Source organism: Pelobates fuscus, chromosome 2 (genome assembly GCF_036172605.1).
Source record: "Pelobates fuscus isolate aPelFus1 chromosome 2, aPelFus1.pri, whole genome shotgun sequence".
In the NCBI taxonomy this organism is placed as follows: domain Eukaryota; kingdom Metazoa; phylum Chordata; class Amphibia; order Anura; family Pelobatidae; genus Pelobates; species Pelobates fuscus.
The window spans coordinates 413,420,934-413,441,002 of NC_086318.1; the positions used below are offsets into that span (position 1 = coordinate 413,420,934).

The 20,069-nt window shown below is 42.0% G+C and overlaps 1 protein-coding gene across 2 annotated transcripts in view; it reads left to right on the top strand.

Annotated features, from left to right (window-relative positions):
• The window catches only part of ACYP2 (acylphosphatase 2), a 112,175-nt gene that overhangs the window by 49,719 nt on the left and 42,387 nt on the right, over positions 1-20,069 (top strand). Inside the window, exon 3 of one of the 2 annotated variants that reach the window (XR_010086563.1) lies at positions 9,441-9,589. The exons of the other annotated variant lie outside the window; for it this stretch is intronic. The gene's annotated coding sequence lies outside the window, so the exon portion shown is untranslated. Of the gene's footprint in view, positions 1-9,440; positions 9,590-20,069 lie in introns of those variants that run through there. 2 annotated transcript variants of the gene reach the window in all.

Below are 20,069 nucleotides of genomic sequence, written 5' to 3' on the forward strand. Positions count from 1 at the left end.
ATTCTGTCAGGGTGGCGGTCCGGTGCCCGGGACCCAGACACAATCCGGGCGGCGGTGCGTGGACCGGGACCCAGTATGCCTGATGTTCAGAGTAGGAGTCACAGTGTGGAGGTGGATTAGCAGGGTCTGGTGCAGGGTAACCGCATGCCCCCTGGTGTTGAGCACCAGTGTTAGTGCAGCCACATACCAGAACCCTGATGCAGCTAATGCAGATCCCAGGAACTAGGAGCAAGAATTAAGCAGACCTCCCAGAGCTGAATAGGGAGGCTCTGCAGCAAGAATGTATCCAGTACTAGAAACAAGGCAAGACTAGATATAGACACCAAACATGAAAACAAGACAGAACTAATAGAACCCAGAACCAGAGAAGGATAGTAAGCTAAACCCAGAACATATACACAAGACATGAAGAAAACATGAACATAACATGGGCATGACTGGACAGGACTGTACTTGGACTGGGTATACAAACTAAAACAAAACAATATAACATAGGCAAAACAAGATGAGAAATAACTAAGCACTATATATGAAAATCATGGGGATTTAGTCACACTATATGATCATACATTGCATAAGCCTGCCACAATGCCAATGTGCCCCATATCTGGCAGGACCTACACTGCCTAATGTATGCTAAAACAACCAAAGAAGACATATATAGCACTTACCTGCAAGAAAGGGCAGAAGTCTTGAGCAGCTGCCTGCAGGACACTGAAACAAAAAAGAATGATGGAAAACAAACGGGTGTGGCAAATAAAACAAACATTTAAATGAATCCAAGAGACTGGGAAATCCAGGGACGGACTATAGGAATGAACCCAGAAATCCCAGCATAAAGAAAACCAGACATAGACTAGAAAACAAACAAAAAAAAACAAGAAAAACTAAACAAGAATTGTAAAAAGAAGTACTGGATACCAGAAGCCAAGGCCAGACATCTCCACAGAACAGAGCAGGATGTGACACATTCAATCCTGAAAATCACAGGGTGCTAACTGAGCATGGGTCAGCATACCCCATCAATCAGATATCAAAAGAAAAAAATCTCAGGCACTTACTGTGATAACTTTAAACAGATTTAATGGACACTGCAACGTTTCGACCTGTAACCAGATCTTTATCAAGCTTTATAACTTCTAATCCTGACCTCTATAACCTTTAACCTAACACTATTCGATAACTCTAATTCCATATTTCCTAGCTCAAAACTAATTCACACTACTTGCTATAACTCTTTGTAACGTACAACCCAACACGCAGAGTGAAATCCCACCGGAAAATAAATGGAGACAGATAGATAGTCTCTAAATCGGTCCTTAGAATGGCCAAATAATAGAATAATATAATTCAAGGAGAGTTGGAAAGAGCCAAGATCAAGGGAAGCCAGAAATATACTAATACAAAAGATAAAAAAAGCCAAGTCAGGGGACCCAGAAATACACAAGAACGAGTAACAAAGCCGAGTCAAGGGAGCCAGAAAACAGAGTAGTCGAGAGAATGTTGGGTCAAAACTAATCAATACCAAAAGGGACAAAAAAATGCACTATAGGGACACTAGGAACCACAACAGGGCACTGTACTTTGGGCAGACTGGGATTTCATATGTTTGGGTGCATGGTTAGCATTACCAAGCACCCAAAAGGTGCGTGTTTGCTGGGCTCTACTACTTAGAGCTCCTGTGACATCATGACGCCAGGCAAAAGGGGCGCGTCAGGAGTCTCATACTGGGTGGGAACGTTGGTCCGCCAGATCGGAGCATCAGCATCTCGGCGGACCGCCAGGGTAAGTACAAAGGGGCTGACACTCTTAACCTAACCCTACCAACTACCTAGCGCCTAGCCTGACCCTTCCTCTCATAGCCTGACTCTAACATCAATGAGAAACCTAGCATATTACACGTTCTAGGCTATTACATGTTCTAGGCTATAGATACCATCGTTCCTAACTGGGTCTGTCTGACTGAGGATAATGGCAATTTCATTCTACACAGACTTAAGCTGCAAGAAAAACACTCAAATAAATGTCTCCTTTTCCCTATTAAGATGAATGCTACATCGCTTCAAACTTGACTTTTTTGAATGCAATGTCCTAATGTGTGCCGCTTGGTTGAAGAAATTTTAAAAGAACACTAAAACGTGGTTGATGTTGGCCTGATGTCAGCTAATTATACTGCATAAATTCCACAATTCTGCTTAGGAGTATCCTCATGTAACACTTAGTGTAACCTTAGGGGTGGAGCAGCTGTAGAGGTGAGCAGATACATCTTCCAGGAGCTCTGAGCCGCATCAGTAAAAGGGGTATTTATCAAAGAATTGTGTTCTAAAAAATGTTGCAAAATGTTGCAAAAATTTAAAGGGGAGGAGTCTCTAATGTAATGCATCTTCTGGTCTGATTGGTTTCCTTGGTGACTGTCCTGCTTTTAGTACTTAATTTTGACAAACAAATCCCACAGATGTGTCCCATCTTGCATCATTGTATCTGGCTGGAGTCAAGGACAATGTGTTGGCTCTTAAAGGTATGTGACACCCAGCTAGCGGTGGAACTATGAGCCAGTTCAGCTGCACCTGGGCCCGCCCACTTGGAAGGACCATCTGGTGGCCCATGCGCTTAGGGCCACCTGATGGTGCTGAATACGGGCCCAGTCGTGCACCGCAACCCTGTGACAGCATGACTAGGCCCCTGTAATCTTGGCAGCGGGGGAGGAAGTGACCGGATATAGGGTGAGTGCCGTGAAGAAGAGAGGAGTAGGAGTAGCTGATGTAGGAGGGAGAGCAAGGAGAGACCCTGCTCCTAGTAAGCCACCGTCCTGCACAAAAAAGATATATTAACCGAAGGGTGGCTAAAAATATCCGAATTATGACATGTGTGTATCTGTGTATGTAGGTGCTAGTCTGTGTGCTTATATGTGTGTATCTATGTCTCAGTATGTGTCTATGTCAGTGTGTCTATATGTGTGTATGATTGTGCGTATGTGTCAGTGTGCATTTGTGTGTGTCAATGTGTTAGTGTGTCAATGTATGTGTGTATCTGTGTAAATAGATACCCCTTTATTCAAACACCAACACTACACAAACAAGTACATCTACATTCAAAAGCTAACACTGCATATAAACACAATCTTGCATTCAAACATTACATAGTACACCACCACTGCATTCCAATGGCAACGGTACATACAAATAAACCCCTACTTGCACAAACACACATGTACTCCATACATAATTATATTCAAATGCACAAACACTGCTCATAAATACAATCCTTGCAGATAGTTGATCTTTCAGCCACCCTTGTGCAAGAGGGGGCTAAAAAATGTTTTGCCCCAGGGTTCTCAATACATTAGTTCTGCAACTGCACCCAGCTATTTTCTGGAGACATGATACTACTTAATGAAGATATTAAAACAGTCACTTAACACATAAAGACCACAGAGGAGGATATTTTGGACCTTAAAAGTCACTAATCCACACGTTAATTACAGATTTCATGCCTTCATTATCATCCTGATGTTTAAAAACAAAGGCTGTGAGAGATGAAACACACACAAACACTACATCCACTATACACTCACTGCATCTACTATAGATACTTATCCTTTATACGCTGCATCCCCTACACATACTCGATTCCTTATACACCCACCAGGGCCAGATTAACATAGGGGCTGATGGAGCTGCAGCTCCAAGCCCATGCATATGGAATAGGCCCATTGATTTTATTGCTCTTCACATACTCTTGCTTAAGTATGGAAACTTAAGAGGGATGTAGGGGAACAAAACATGTGTGGACTGGCTGACAATGAAATTAGTTAAGGTAATGCTGGCTTTGCGCACTATGCAAATGCTCTTCCTGCTTCAGTCTCTATAACACTGTGGCTTTCTTCAACACTTACTACATACATGTTTTCCCTGTCCCAGACTGTATGACAGGAGCTTCTGCCTGCTAGTAAGAAGGTTAGGAGAGGAGTGGACCAGTGAGTGCTAGGGGACAGTCCTTAGAAAGCGTGGAGCAAACGCATCATTAGACACATTTATGCCAAGCTCAGGGTGCTGTCTGCATAGTATGCCCTTAGTTGATCATCCTGCATCATTGGCAAGCAACCTGGCGTGTATTCACGCCAGGCTAACCATCTGTTTCTTTGTGCAGACACGCCCTCTTTTGGCCTTTTGGGTGGTTACAGTTACGTGATTCACATCAGTGGCCCACCCTTTTACGTGGCCCACCGAAATCCTGCTTCACCTGACACTGCTGTTAGGGGATATGGATTTGCTTGAAAGATTAAAGTGAGAGATTAGCATAGGGTATGTGTTTTCTGATAGCTATATCCTGTGAGTTTCCCTCCAGTACCACCTCCACCAGATACATGACGCTTGGGAGGTATAACTATTTTAGTATTTTCTGTTGATAAGATTCTGTAATTAGGCCCATCATAATTGTCAGCACCAGGCCCAATGGGCTCTTAATCCGACCCTGACACCCACACACATAAACTACATCCCTTACACACATATTGCATTCACCACGCAGACTTCCTCCCCTACACAAACTCACACATACACACTGGATTCCCTATACACGCATACACAACATTCCCTAAACAAACACATTAAATACCCTACAAACACACACTATATCTCCAACACGCATGTACTACATTCTATGAACAAACACTACAGCCTCTATACACACACACTACATCCCCTATGCCTACACACCATACACATAAGCTGAAATTACTGTAATTATGGTACTGATTGTACATTTCTAGTTACAATAGATGGGTGAGCCTTTTCTTATGAAAAATATGGGATATATTTTCTACTAATTACTAATTACCTTGTTAGGGCCACAACGAAACACATATATTTCTGAGCGTCAGTTGTTTTTCACATCTTTAGCACAGCTATAGTTGTACTGATGACAGTTGGTGCTGTGAAGGTGGTACTTACCTTGTCTTTAAACATGCTGTGTTGGTGGTATTTCTATTGTGAATTCGGTTGTACCACTGCTAATTGTTCCTGGTACAGATGACTGGGAGGAAGTTTGAGAAGGTTCCAAATCCACCTACTAGGAAAATAAAACACATCCTGTTGCCGCAGTAACTAGCCATTAAAGAACACTGCTATAAATACTTCTAATAGCGCCCATCTAACTGCAAAGAGAAAAGGCACAGTCGTTCAGTTGTAGTCCTTAGGTAATATTTTGTTATTTACTTGCAGTTGCTTTGAATAATTAACACTTTTTAAAAAATATGGTTTGCTTTTGGAGTAAGAGGGTCTAATTACTATATTTTGTTAAAAAAAAAAAAGGAAAAATTCATTAGATTAACCCTTTGCAAGTCTTGCATTGATAGAACACCAACTGTCAAGCATTAAAATTAAAATTAAAATTTGAGGCAAATGATTTTCTCTATATATATATATTTTTTTAATTCTTTATTTTTGTTGACAGGAAACACTGCGCATACATCGAGAACATCACATAATGCACATCAATTGACATATATACAGCATACAGGGTACAGTAGTTCGACCTATGTGTAGTGATTGCCTAAGAATCACCACTACGTCCTTTAACAATATTGTATGCCTGTCAGTATTCCTCGGTATGTCCAGCTACTGGCTGTCAACTTTAGTTTTAAAGAGTTACGAACGAGAAACTCAAAGAAAAGTAGTAACACCTGTACCATTGTCATTGGACAGTGACATGTATGACGCAGGAGTGCACCTGCCTATAGGGGGAGTGCTTCTATTTCGTTTAGGTGGTGTGTATATGCTAACGTGATATGCCTGCGGCAGAATGCTATTGTGGGTTTATCACTCTCCATCTGCCGGAGGGGCCATGGGGTCCCCCGCCGCAAACAGCAGTGTGCGCTCCCACCTTATGCCGGTATCCGGCAAGGACCCCCAAGGGCTGTGTCGTATGTCCCACTAGGCACCCCTATGTCAGGAGTTCTGTCCTGTTTGTATATCTCCTTTCTCCCATTGGGAGAGTAGTGGTGTTACACAGGGAGATAGAGATAGAAAAGAGAGAGAGAGGAGAAGAGTGGGGGGTGGGGGAGGCAAGGAGCAATGTCCCGTTGCTTACCCATCATACAGTGCCTATGTCCATTAGGCAAGTCAACGCAGAGGGCTATCTTCCCAAGGTGCCCATATTTTCTGGAAGCGTTTTTGCGTTCCTCTAACTCTTGCTGTCAGGTCGTCCATCAAGTGTACTTCCCTGATTCTATTAATGACTCCATTAATCGGTGGTGTGGACTGTTTAAGCCAATCCGCCGCTACTGCTCTCCTGGCTGCCAAAGTTATCTTATGAATAAGTGCTTGTTCGTGTCTAGTCCACCCGTCTATTGTTCTGCTAAGTAGGTATACCCATGGGTCTAGGGGGGGAGCTCTGTTCAGTACCTGGGCTAGTAGATCTCTAATTTGTTGCCAGAATCTTGCAATCAGGGGGCATTCCCACCACATGTGAATATATGTCCCTTTTACCCCGCACCCTCTCCAACATACATCGGTAGGGATCTTGTTCATACGATATAGTTGGACAGGAGTTGTGTACCAGTGGAGCATCGTCTTAATTGCTTGCTCCTGTAGCGTTACACAGACAGAGGATTTATGGTTGGCCTCCCATATTTCCTGCCACTCTATCCCTTCCAGCTGCTCCCCTAGTTGCTGAGCAGAGGTGGACGTACAGCCAGGTAATCAAACCCGTAGGCATTTGGTCCTGGATGCATATTTGTTCGTAGAATGTCATGGGTTTTCGAGCCGCCTCCCTGACCCAGGGCCTTTTTACAAAATCTTTTATTTGGAGGTATCTAAAAAAGTCGGTGGGAGTGAGATGGCCTCTTTGTTGCAAAGCGTCAAATATCACTATCTCCAAATCCTGCACCAGCTGGTGTATGCGTTGCAAGCCTATTCTTTCTAGATTCCTGAAATTACGTGCTGCCATGCCCGGTGGGAATGCTCTATTTCGTAGGTACGGCATCAGAGGGGATGGGGTGGATGCCAACCGGTATCTCTGTTGAGCTCTATCCCAGAGATGCATAGAGTTCAAGATAGCCGGGCATGTTGATCTAATGATGGGTCTATGTGCTCTGGGAACCCATATGAGCAGCTGAGGGATGTCCGCCCCCACCATCAAGGATTCTAACCCACCATCAAGGATTCCAACTCCACCCACTTCCTCTCTCCGGGTGGCGAGTGCCATAAAGCTATTTGCGACAATTGTGTCGCCATGTAGTACCCGTATAGGTTAGGCAAACCTAGTCCCCCCCTGTTTTTTGGCCTATGTAATGTTTGTCTCGATATCCTATGGCGTTTGTGTTGCCAAACAAAATTTCCTATCGCCTGCTGCAGCGGCGCAAGTTGCGTCTTAGAGATATGAATGGATGATTTTCTATATTTAACCCATTAAGGACTCATGCTTTTTTTAGATGTGACGCGTAACTCGTTTTTGACCAAAGCCTTTTTGGCATTTTTGCCATGTATTCATTCTACCACAGTTTTCCCATTTCTGTATAAATGCATCCATACACATTATACATCTTTTTTAAAGGGGACATATGGTTTTCTTCTGATACCCTATATGCATACATAATGCAATATTACATAGGAATACAATATACTTTAAAATTGGAAAACATTTTTTTTTTAGAAAAAACATTTTTTTTTTAGAAAAAACATTTTTTTTAGAAAAAACATTTTTTTTTTAGAAAAAACACTTTTTTCAATTTGACATTTAATAATTTTTCCACATCATATGCAATTGCAGACAGTACAGTATCTTGATTACAATGATATCACACATGTAATACCTTTTCCTTGCCCCTAACCATATCCCTAATCGTGTCCTAAATCCAGCCACTAATCCAACCCCTAAACCAATCCTTTATACTACCCATAATCCAACCTATAATTTTATGCATAATCCAACCCCTAATTTAACCTTTTAATCTAACCCAGAATCCTACCTCTAATCCAAGTCCTAAATCCACTCCGTAATCCCACCCCTTAATTCCATCCCCTAATGTCACCCCCTAATCCCACCTCTGAGGGATTCCCTCTGCTGATGTCCCTCTACTGAATTCCTAGCTCACACAGTACAGTTTGCGCTGTGAGTCCTCTGTACTGTGTGATTGCAGCATGAGAGGGAGATCACCCTGTTATGCTGCACCATGAAGAGATCAGTGCTGTTCAGCTGGCAAAGCCAGATCACTGGGCTAAGGAGCATTTATGGATCTTTTCAGACCCTTGGGGGTTTCCTTCAAAGTAGGGTGGTACGCAACAACAAAAATCCTATTCACTATGGACCTCTTATAGAGAGTGAAAGTACCCCTGTATACATGAAATGAGGTGTATACAGAGCGGAAATCTGTTTACACCTCATTTCATGTACATAGGGGTGCTTTCACTCTCTATAAGAGGTCCGTAGTAAAAACAATTTTTGTTGTTGCACACCATCACTACTGTAAGTTATTTTATGTTCAAATCATTTTACCAGGATTTGTTTTTGCTGGTTGCTGCATGTACTAAGATCCTTCTCCCATTTGCGCCATCCTATTTCTAATCGTTTTTTCTTAAGGTATGGTAACGTCTAGCGGTTCTCTTGCAAAAATATTATTGTTTATAAAGCGCCAACATATCTTGCAGCACGGCTCTCGGTTCTCAAGACACCACAAGTTGCAGATGAATAGTTGTTAAATACATGCTGTAAAAACATTGCTGGTTTTGTGCAAAGCCAGATGTTTTAACAGTGCTCTAATTAAAGTAATTTTCATTATTTACACATGCGATTTTAATTGAAGGCGACACTTGAAACCACATGGAATGGAATTGAAATTTGAAATGCCAGCAATTGTTTTCCACGATATATCACTGTGTTCATTAATCTCGTTGATTTAATTAATGATACACGCCATTCCAGAGTTTTTTGTTTTTTTTTGTACCATAAGAACTTTTCTTTTCAGACTTTTCTAATTTGGATAAAATGGCAACCAAAACTCTTTTAGGTTGATGTCATGAAGACACATTTTTATTTGTTAATTTATTTTTTGTTAAACTTTTTTTTGTCAATAAAACTGTTGCGGTTTGCGAAATGTTACATACTGTCCACTTACAACACTAAAAAATGTTTATTAAGCATTAAATAGAAAATGTATCTTTCTAAACATGTAACGTCAGTATATTATCTGCAATTCCTTGTTCACTCACTAGATGTCAGTCTGCAAGTAAAGATGGATTCTGCAGATACTCAATCTCTATAGGAATCATTTAGAATTGTCTGTAGTGGGGATTGTAAAACAGTTTATTGCATTATATTCAATTATACTCACAAAGATAATTGTATGTTCCTATATGGATTAGGATGAAAAGAGTCAACACAGATGGGGGGATTTACTGAAATAGGCAGATGTTCGGGTAAATGATGAATCTATATTACAGAGCTATGATGCAACAGTGATGCAGCAATTGTGGGAACCTCATCTGTAACTAAGCACCTGACCAACCCCCGGCTGGCAAGGTCCAGCCCTTCTACAAACTCACCTGTAATAAAATGTAGGGATGTGCATGGGCAAGATATTCAGTTTGGTTCGGAAATTCGGATTTAGATTGTTAGTCTAAAACAGGGGTTCCCATCCCAGTCCTCAAGTACCCCCTACCAGTCTGGGATTTAGGGATTACCCTGTTGTGTCTAAAGTGTTTTTTGTTTTTTCCCCCAAAACACCTTAGACACAATTAAGTAATCCTTAAATCCTGGACTGTTAGGGGCTACTTGTGGACTGGGTTGGGAACCACTTTTCTAAAAGACCATTTTGTGTCATTTTGTACCATTATGTAAGTAACATAAACATAAATTGAAGTATAGAAAGTAAAAATCTAAACAAAGGGATTTGCGCAGAGTCTAGTAACAGAATGTGGTCTATTTTATAAAGTTTATTCAGTTAAATTATTCCACAACTTCTTGTTTATGAGATTGTGGACAGAGTTTTCAAAGCCTGTCTGTAAAACCTCAAAGCTTTCCTATTATAATTTTAATCAGTATACCCACGGCTGCTGGGTTTTTGTTTTTTCTTCTGCAAACGATACAGGAGTCATGCCAATGATTAAATGTAAACAAAATTTGTACATCTCTTCCTTATTAAAATTGGCACCAAGTGTATAAACATAATATAACCAGTTATCCAGGAAAGAGTATAAAAAAAATGGTATCTAAATTATTATATAATACTAGTAATATTATCTATATATATAAAGCACCCTTTGGGTAAGAGCTTAATAATCTTCTCATTTTAGCTTTTTTTCCACCAATAGAGCTAATATATCTGTTTTTATTTGTACATGGTACTTTGTACAAATTAAATGTTCTCTTAATTGAGAAAATTAAATTGAACATATACACCATACTTGAATCCTCTATGAATCTTCCCTTTATCATTTTCATAAACTTTAAATTAGGGGACCATTTTTAACCTAAATTATATAGTCAACAAAATCAAGGGGATTTAGGTTTGAAATCAGTTAGAATGTTTCATTGTTAAAACATTGATCTATTATGTGGTGGGAATGCCTGAAATTACTTAGCTTCTGGAAGGCAGTTGAAGACTTATTGACACAGACCTTTAACAAGCCCCTACTACTAGATCCATGGGTGTACTTACTGAACAGATCCCTTGATGGTTGGACCAAAAGGGAGCAGACTCTGGTCCACAAAATAACCCTTGGGGCTAGACGTACTATTGCCACAGCTTGGCTCTCTCCTGAAGGTCCAGAGATAACGGGCGTGATATCTAGGATCCGAGACTGCCGATTGATGGACGATCTGACAGCACGAGTGAAGGGGACGACAGAGAAATTTGCGAAACTTTGGGAGCCCTGGGATAATAGTGTAGCAGGATCCGCTGTAGACTGATCATATAGACCAGGAAGACAGGGTATAGGGGGTCCTTTTTTTCCCGTCCCGCTCTGGCCCCGGTTGGTTGTCCCGCTCTTGCCGCGTCCCGGTTCCAGCACCTCATCTCTTTATATATTTCTTTCTCTTCTCCTTCTCCGACCACCCCTTTTTCTCGGTTCCCGAGTTATGGGGGTAGGTCTCTCCTCTTATCGTAGGTCTTATCCTATTTTTATTCCTTATTCTCCTTGTTTTACCAAAATCTCCTCAGGCGCTATCAGTGTGATAGGGGAAGGTGGAGACTTGGTTTTATCCGGTTAAATTTTCCTATTAGGTCTCCTCTGGGACAAATTACAAACGCCTGAGATTTATAAACAACCTTCGAGGAGGGACAATTGACTGAGATGACCTGAGCAGGGAAGCCAGGGGTGTTTTTGCATCGTTATTTGTTTGCTTTTTGTATCACCACCGTTGGCTACTGCTCACGCAACAAGTAGTTTGGTGTATTTGTTCCTCTTGTCGAAACGACAAATGAAGACTTAAAACAAAATGTATAAAAATAATACAAAATCCCCGATGGGAGGCAGGTGGAATAGAATTTATAGACAGGCGTGTCTTGTAGGCAGATGTCGATTATTGTGTTTTTTCACGATTGATCTTTTACATTCTGGCTTCTGCGCAAGCCACACAGTCGCATTGTTCTTGTTATGCCTATCGCGGGCAAAAATAAGGAATTTAAATACTGTTGCAACATAAAAAACACAAAACCCTCGATGGGAGGCAAGTTGAATAGAAGTAATAAGGTGGCTTGTAATATGGGCGGATTTTACTTATTATGTTTACTAAACTGATCTTTTGTATTTTGGCTTCTGCGCAAGCCTTCAAGTTGTATCATTCTTGCCTTGCCTATCGTGTGCAAAAATAAAGAATTGAAAAAAAAAAAACATTGATCTATGTGTAAGACCATCTTTAATAAGATGTCGTTCTTGGTAATATGGTATGTTAATTAACCACATTTTTCTCTTGGCTGTTGTAAAGATAATTATTTGAAGGAACTGGCAATAGAGTTTGGGACCAAACGAAGCCAAACATACATCATAAGCATGCAAAACTGGCAAATGGCTTCCTCTAGAATATTTATTACACATTTCAGTTCTGCCGGATTATTTTTCCCAGAGAGCGCACAATTTGGGGGCCACGGTTCGGCTTGGCCGTATGTCAAATGGGCCAATAGGTATTCAGCAAAATATATACATAACATAATATACACTGATCAGTCACAACTTTAAAACCACTGACAGGTGAAGTAAATAACATTGGTAGGGAGCTCAGGAGGCGCATAATGTGCAGCGCACTCAGGCATCCCACCTCCGAAGGCAGATTTCTCCTTTGTAGAACTCTTTTGAATTATTATTACAGTCAGCCAACCAACTAACGGTTTATCAACATGTGGCATTCATGTGGATGTTACTTTGACATGTACCACCTACCTAGAGATTATTGCAGACCACATACACCCTTTATGACAATGGAGTTGCCTGATGGAGTGGCCTCTTTCAGCAGTATAATGCACCCTGCCACACTGCAAAAAATTGTTCAAGAATGTTTTGAGGAACATGATAAAGAGTTCAAGGTGTTGCCTTGGCCTCCAAATTGCCCAGATCTCAATCCAACTGTGCATCTATGGGATGTGCTGGAATAACAAATCCAATCCATGGAGGTCCCACCTTGCAGCTTGCAGGACTTGCAAGGTGGATCTGCTGTTAATGTCTTGGTGCCAGATACCACAGGACACATTCAGAGGTCTTGTGGAGTCCATGTTTCAATGCATCAGAGCTGCTTTGGCAGCACGAGGGGCACCTACACTATATTGGGCAGGTGATTTTAATGTTGTGACTGATCAATGTAACATTGTGTATATATTTCGCAGTACACTGATAGGAGCATTTTCTCACCATTTGATTCACAGATCAAGTGAGAAAAAGTAACAAATAAAGTAAACAAAGCCTTGATTTATAAATTACATACAATATATTTATTAAATATATAATATATAAATATAGGAGGCAGGGAGAGGTTCGTGTTCCTCCTGTTTTTCCCTCCATTGCTTACTTTTCACTTAATCTGTGAATAAAATCAACATTTATAATGACCATAACCATCGATCACCTTTTTTCCCCCTTCAATCATTTCTATATTTGGCACTATGAGTGACATTTTGAATATTGACATCCCCCCTGCCCCCCTCCCCAAAACAAACATGTTCGGTATTTCGTGTTTCGGTTATATATGGATATATTTGTTTTCAGAAATGTGGACATTCTATAGAACATCCGATCACGCAAATTTGTCAAAATTTCAATCCAATCCAAAATGAATCTCCAAGTCTAGTATTTATTTAAAATCCAAAACGCACTTGACTTATCATACAATGAACCATGGCGTTATTAATATAGAAGGAAATCTATATTAAGAGCATAGCTTGCCATTTAAAAACATAAACATTTTGTCATTGTGGTACTGGGTATTGAAAGTCACATGTGCACAGCGTTGATCGTGAGAGGTGATATGGTCACTGATCGTACAGTCCAGAACAATATATATCTTCCATAGAGGACAACCAAAGGGTTTCGTGTCAGAGAGCCAAATGGTTCCATAGAGTAGCTGGAGTCACCATCCATTACATTAAACGGAATTGTTGTGATTTGATCTCGCTGGGTAACCTTGTTGATCTGCCAAGGCTATCTAAAGCAGTGTTAATTCAGATACGTGAAAACAAACCAAGACAGAAATGTGAATCTTTATACAGTTAATCCAGATACATTGACGATGACACACAGTAGCTCAATTAATAAGCTGGAGAAAGTATTCTGAAAACCTCAGCACTCTACGTTGGAGTATGTGGCACTGGGAGTGCATGGGGGAAACAGCTGCTGGAGTTAAATACATGAAGACGTGATCTAATGTGGATAAAACAAGGGCGCATATCAACAAGGTTTATGCTTCCCAAGGGTGGTTGGTAATGTCATTGGTGAAAACATTCATGAACAATAGGCTATTTGTTTGGACAAACTGTTAGCTGTACATCACAAGCCATCAAAGGCTTCAGAAAAAAATGCATATCATTCAATGACCTTTCAAAAGCATATAAATAGTTTAAGATGTAAGATTAACTAAGCGGTGAGAAATTGGAGAGATTTATCTCCTTTATTATCCTATGCAAGCCTAGTTTTTCAGCCAAAGGATTCATAGAATAACATAGGGCAATGTATTGATCTGTTTCCCAAATAATACATTTACCGTGTAGATATGACTAGGAAACATTTTAAGAAGGCACTTTTAAAAACGTAATCTGTAAATTTGGTATCAGTTTATTGATTAAATTACTTTCTGTCAAAGGGTAATTTGGCTGAAAACTCCACTTTCTGTAGTTCCAGGGTCTACATAAACTGTATTTTGTTTTGTAGTGTAAAAATGGACAAACATAAATACACATTCATACTCTAGCTATAACACTGATTATGTACTGGAAAATATTTCTCATATTCCTACACTGCGTGCAGAATTATTAGGCAAATGAGAATTTTGACCACATCATCCTCTTTATGCATGTTGTCTTACTCCAAGCTGTATAGGCTCGAAAGCCTACTACCAATTAAGCATATTAGGTGATGTGCATCTCTGTAATGAGAAGGGGTGTGGTCTAATGACATCAACACCCTATATCAGGTGTGCATAATTATTAGGCAATCTCCTTTCCTTTGGCAAAATGGGTCAAAAGAAGGACTTGACAGGCTCAGAAAAGTTAAAAATAGTGAGATATCTTGCAGAGGGATGCAGCACTCTTAAAATTGCAAAGCTTCTGAAGCGTGATCATCGAACAATCAAGCGTTTCATTCAAAATAGTCAACAGGGTCGCAAGAAGCGTGTGGAGAAACCAAGGCGCAAAATAACTGCCCATGAACTGAGAAAAGTCAAGCGTGCAGTTGCCAAGATGCCACTTGCCACCAGTTTGGCCATATTTCAGAGCTGCAACATCACTGGAGTGCCCGAAAGCACAAGGTGTGCAATACACAGAGACATTGCCAAGGTAAGAAAGGCTGAAAGATGACCACCACTGAACAAGACACACAAGCTGAAACGTCAAGACTGGGCCAAGAAATATCTCAAGACTGATTTTTCTAAGGTTTTATGGACTGATGAAATGAGAGTGAGTCTTGATCGGCCCGATGGATGGATTGGTAAACGGCAGAGAGCTCCAGTCCGACTCAGACGCCAGCAAGGTGGAGGTGGAGTACTGGTTTGGACTGGTATCATCAAAGATGAGCTTGTGGGGCCTTTTCGGGTTGAGGATGGAGTCAAGCTCAACTCCCAGTTTCTGGAAGACACCTTCTTCAAGCAGTGGTACAGGAAGAAGTCTGCATCCTTCAAGAAAAACATGATTTTCATGCAGGACAATGCTCCATCACACGCGTCCAAGTACTCCACAGCGTGGCTGGCAAGAAAGGGTATAAAAGAAGAAAATTTAATGACATGGCCTCCTTGTTCACCTGATCTGAACCCCATTGAGAACCTGTGGTCCATCATCAAATGTGAGATTTACAAGGAGGGAAAACAGTACACCTCTCTGAACAGTGTCTGGGAGGCTGTGGTTGCTGCTGCACGCAATGTTGATGGTGAACAGATCAAAACACTGACAGAATCCATGGATGGCAGGCTTTTGAGTGTCCTTGCAAAGAAAGGTGGCTATATTGGTCACTGATTTGTTTTTGTTATGTTTTTGAATGTCAGAAATGTATATTTGTGAATGTTGAGATGTTATATTGGTTTCACTGGTAAAAATAAATAATTGAAATGGGTATATATTTGTTTTTTGTTAAGTTGCCTAATAATTATGCACAGTAATAGTCACCTGCACACACAGATATCCCCCTAAAATAGCTATAACTAAAAACAAACTAAAAACTACTTCCAAAAATATTCAGCTTTGATATTAATGAGTTTTTTGGGTTCATTGAGAACATGGTTGTTGTTCAATAATAAAATTAATCCTCAAAAATACAACTTGCCTAATAATTCTGCACTCCCTGTATTCTGAGTGGGAGAAAAAAGGGTATTGAAAGTTGGGTGTGGTTCTATGACTTTACCCAAAACTACACACAGCTTAAAATAGTTTTTGGGATGATATGCCCATTGATTGCTGTGTGTATGTTTGGTGAAAGACCTAGACCCACCTACCCACCTTTCAGTGGCCCTTCCTTGTACCATTCTCTAGAGAGGAACAGAAGCTGGGTGGCAGCTAAATGGTTTAACCCCTGAAGGAAAAAGGTGCCCTGACACTCCTGACCCCATAACAACTTAATTAAACGTGAGTTAATATGGAGTGGGAGTATTCCTTTAATGCCTTAATATGTTACAGTATGGACTTTCAGGTGAACAGACGTGTTGTGTTATGGCATGAATTAGTATTATAAATACAAGTTGTTGTTTTTTTAACTAAAGGGTCCCTCTGCCCTAACCCTCCCTTGTTCCCCTTCTCCCCCAATGGCAAATAAATACCCTTTTTTCACTTATCTGATTCTAGTGCCAAGTCCCTCAGTGCTTGGTTGGGCTGTTCCTCCACTACTGGCATCAGTCTATGGGACCTAATGTGCATGTGTGGCGAGCTCCGTGCACACAATTAGGCCTTCCTTGTAGGAAAGCACTAACTCAATGCTTTCCTATGGGGTTTTCGAAGACAAGATACAAACACTATTTGGGATTAAGCTATACATCTGTAAAGAGATAAAAATAAACCACATAGTGATTTGTCCTGTTACAGATATATAGCTAAATCACAAATATTATATGTACCTTATTGTTTAAAAGTAGTGGTAAATTGGAAAAAAACCCACCTGGGAATCATCACCTGGCATCATTTACACACATTAATTACCACTGTGTGGAGGTGTGTTTATGGTTAAGTGGACTAATACACACCAAATGTGTTTTATTTTGCATTTAGGGTTTTAGGAGACCCTGGACATCTTCAAGCAAAGTGTGAGGACGTCGAGTGTCGTTTCACGTAATCAGTGAATAATATCTGTATCAGTGAATAATTAGAAATCTTATTACCAGGGATACACCATGGAGTATACCCATCAAATTACATGCCATACTATTGTAGTGGACCTCTAGTCCTAGCTGGAACTCTCCTCCGCTGGTTACTCCGATAGATACTCTTGAACAAGTAAAGTACTCTAAGGGGAAAGCCAAACACAGTAAAATAATCCAGGAATCTCCCACCTCCTCCCCAGCAACTGGATGACACTCAGCTCTGGGGGTATAACTGTTTTTTTTTTTTTGTTTTTTTTTAATTCTTTATTTTGTCAGATTTTGAATTTTTCATAGTCATTGGGGTAGGGGTACAGAAGAAAATAAGGGAATAAGGTTATAGTTACAAAGATCGCAGAGCTTATATACCATGTGAATGACAATCATACATAAGAAACAGGTTAGGTGCTGTCTATCTTTGGTTACATTGTTGGATGATTGTTAGTACATTTATACTCTGTATGTAACATTCGTTGCTGCTCTGGATCTAAGGGTTAGGGAGGGGTACAAGAATAGAAAATGAAGGGGATACTGATGCCCTGTTTTTGTTTAAGATTCCTTATTTGTAGAATTGGGTGTTCAAGGGCAGGGGTACAGGGTGAAAGGGAACAAAAAGAACAAAAAAGGGGGGGGAGGTTGTAGGGTCCAAGCGTTGTAACAGCAAGTGTCGGATCAGCGTACATATATTACAAGATCTTAATTTCGTTGCTGAATTAGCTTCTTTCCGAGTTGTTTTGGCCGTGTATGGCCCTTCCGGTCTTTCTGTCAGGATCGTCCTTGGGATAAGAAGTGGTTGTCGTCTCGTGGGGTGGGTACCGCGTCTGTGTAGGTGTGGTAGTTGCGTCGTGAGTGGTCCTGTGATTACAGGAGGGGTGCGGCTGGTGGGTACATCTGTCAGGGTGTGGGTGGGGTGTCCTCGTCTGGACTGTTTGGGGGGGGTCGTCGGCCCGGTGGGGTCAGGTCGTCGGTGGAGAGTAAGTGTTCGTTTGCAGGGTCCCACGGCCCCCCCGGGGAGGGGGTGGAGAGGGTGGGTGGGGGGTGGGAAGGGTGGGTGGGGGGTGGGTACACCTCTGTGTGTGTCTCAGGTAGCGATGGTGGGTTAGTGATTAGGTGAGGGTCGTGGTTCATATTCTGCTGGTGCTAATTTGTGGTATATGGTATGTGTTGTCTTACCAGGGTAAAGATGTGTCGGCCATGAGCCAGGGGTCCCATGTTTTGTGGAACTGTTTGGTGTTTTCGTGGATTTGGGCGGTGAGCCTGTCCATGTCCATGTGATCTTGGATTTTCCTAAGTATTGTTTGTTGGTTGGGTGTTGTGGTTGTGGACCATACTTCGCCAATTGCTCTACGTGTGGCAAGGGCCACTCTTGCTATCAATTTGTTTTCGGCTCTTGTGAATGTGTCCATTGGTTTGGATAAAAGCATGGTCCATGGGTCTAAGGGGCATGGGTTATTCAGTACTCTGGTGAGGATTGCTCCTACGGAGTGCCAGAGGGGTTGGAGTTTTGGGCACGTCCACCAACAATGGAGGAAAGTGCCTGTTTCTCCACATTGCTTCCAGCACTGGTTTGTGGGTAGTATGTGCATGCTTGCTAGCCTCTGGGGGGTGAGGTACCAGCGGAATAGCATTTTATATGCCTGTTCTTTGAATGTTACACATATCGTTAGCGATGCGGTGGCTTCCCAAATGTCGGCCCAGACTCCTGTGTCAGCTGGTGCGCCCAGGTCTGTCTCCCATGCCCTGATGTATGGGAGGGTGATATGGGTTGTGTGGGTTGCTATTGAGAGGAATATGTCGGAAATTTGTCCCTTTCTGGCCGGGGCTGTGGTGCAGTCCCGTTCGAACTTGGTGGGTTGGGATTTGCCTGCTTGTTGGATGTAAGGTGTTGCTGCCAGGCTGCGGAGTTGGATGAAGCGGAAGTAGTCAAACGTGGTGAGTGTGGTGGGTTCGGGTAGGTTCTCGTAGGTGATGGGCTGGTTGTTCGTGTATAGGTGGCTTAGTCTGGCAATTCCTCTCCTCTCGAATTGGGCGAAGTGTTGGGCTGTGAGTCCCGGGGGGAAGAGTTTATTCCTAAGAATCGGGGTCATTGGGGAGAGTTCCGAGGAGAGATCGTATTTCAGGTGTACCTTGTCCCAGAGGTCGAGTGAGTGTGTTATGGTGGGTGCGGTTGGGGGGGGCAGTGGTCGGTGCTGTCTGGGGGTCCACATGTATTGGGAGGGGTGGTCATGACCAAAGATTGAGTGTTCAATGTCCACCCATCTTTTCTCCATGGGCGGGAGATGCCACATTTGGATTTGGGATAGGTGGGCAGCGTACAGGTAATGCATAAAGTTGGGTAATCCTAGGCCGCCTGATCGCTTAGGGACGTATAGTGTTTCACGCCTTACTCTGGGCCTTCGGTGGTTCCATATGAAATTGTTGACCGCTTTCTGTAAAGATTTTATGTCTGCTATTCTAACTGCTATGAGTAGTGTCTGGAAGATGTACAGCAACCGTGGTAGGAGGTTCATTTTGATTGAGGCAACTCGGCCCAGCCACGAGATCCCTAGTGGGGCCCATGTCTGCAAGTCTGCGTGAGCCCGCTTGAGTATGGGTGTGTAGTTAGTTTGATACATGGTGGAGATGTCGGCTGTGAGCTTTATGCCTAGGTAGTCGATGGCCGTTGGGCGGATGCATAATGGGAATTGGTCCTTGATGTTGGTTAGTTCATGTGGGGGTATGTGTATCGGCATTAGATCGGATTTTGTGATGTTCAGTTTGTAGCCGGATATGCGAGAGTAGGAATGGATCAGTGTCATAAGGTGGTCGATGGAGGTGCTTGGGTTTGTGAGGGTAAGGAGGATGTCGTCCGCATAGGCGGATGCCTTGTAGGTCTGGTCTCTTATGGTGATTCCTCCAATGTCTGAGTCAGACCGTATTGCTTCCAGTAAGGGTTCCAGGGATAGGGCGAATAGTATGGGTGATAGTGGGCATCCCTGTCTCGTCCCGTTAGAGATGGTGAATGTGGGGGGGGGCTATGCTAGGGAGGAGGAGGGAGCCCTGTGAGTGTGCGTAGGCTGCTTTTAGGAAGGCGATGAATTGTGTGGGGA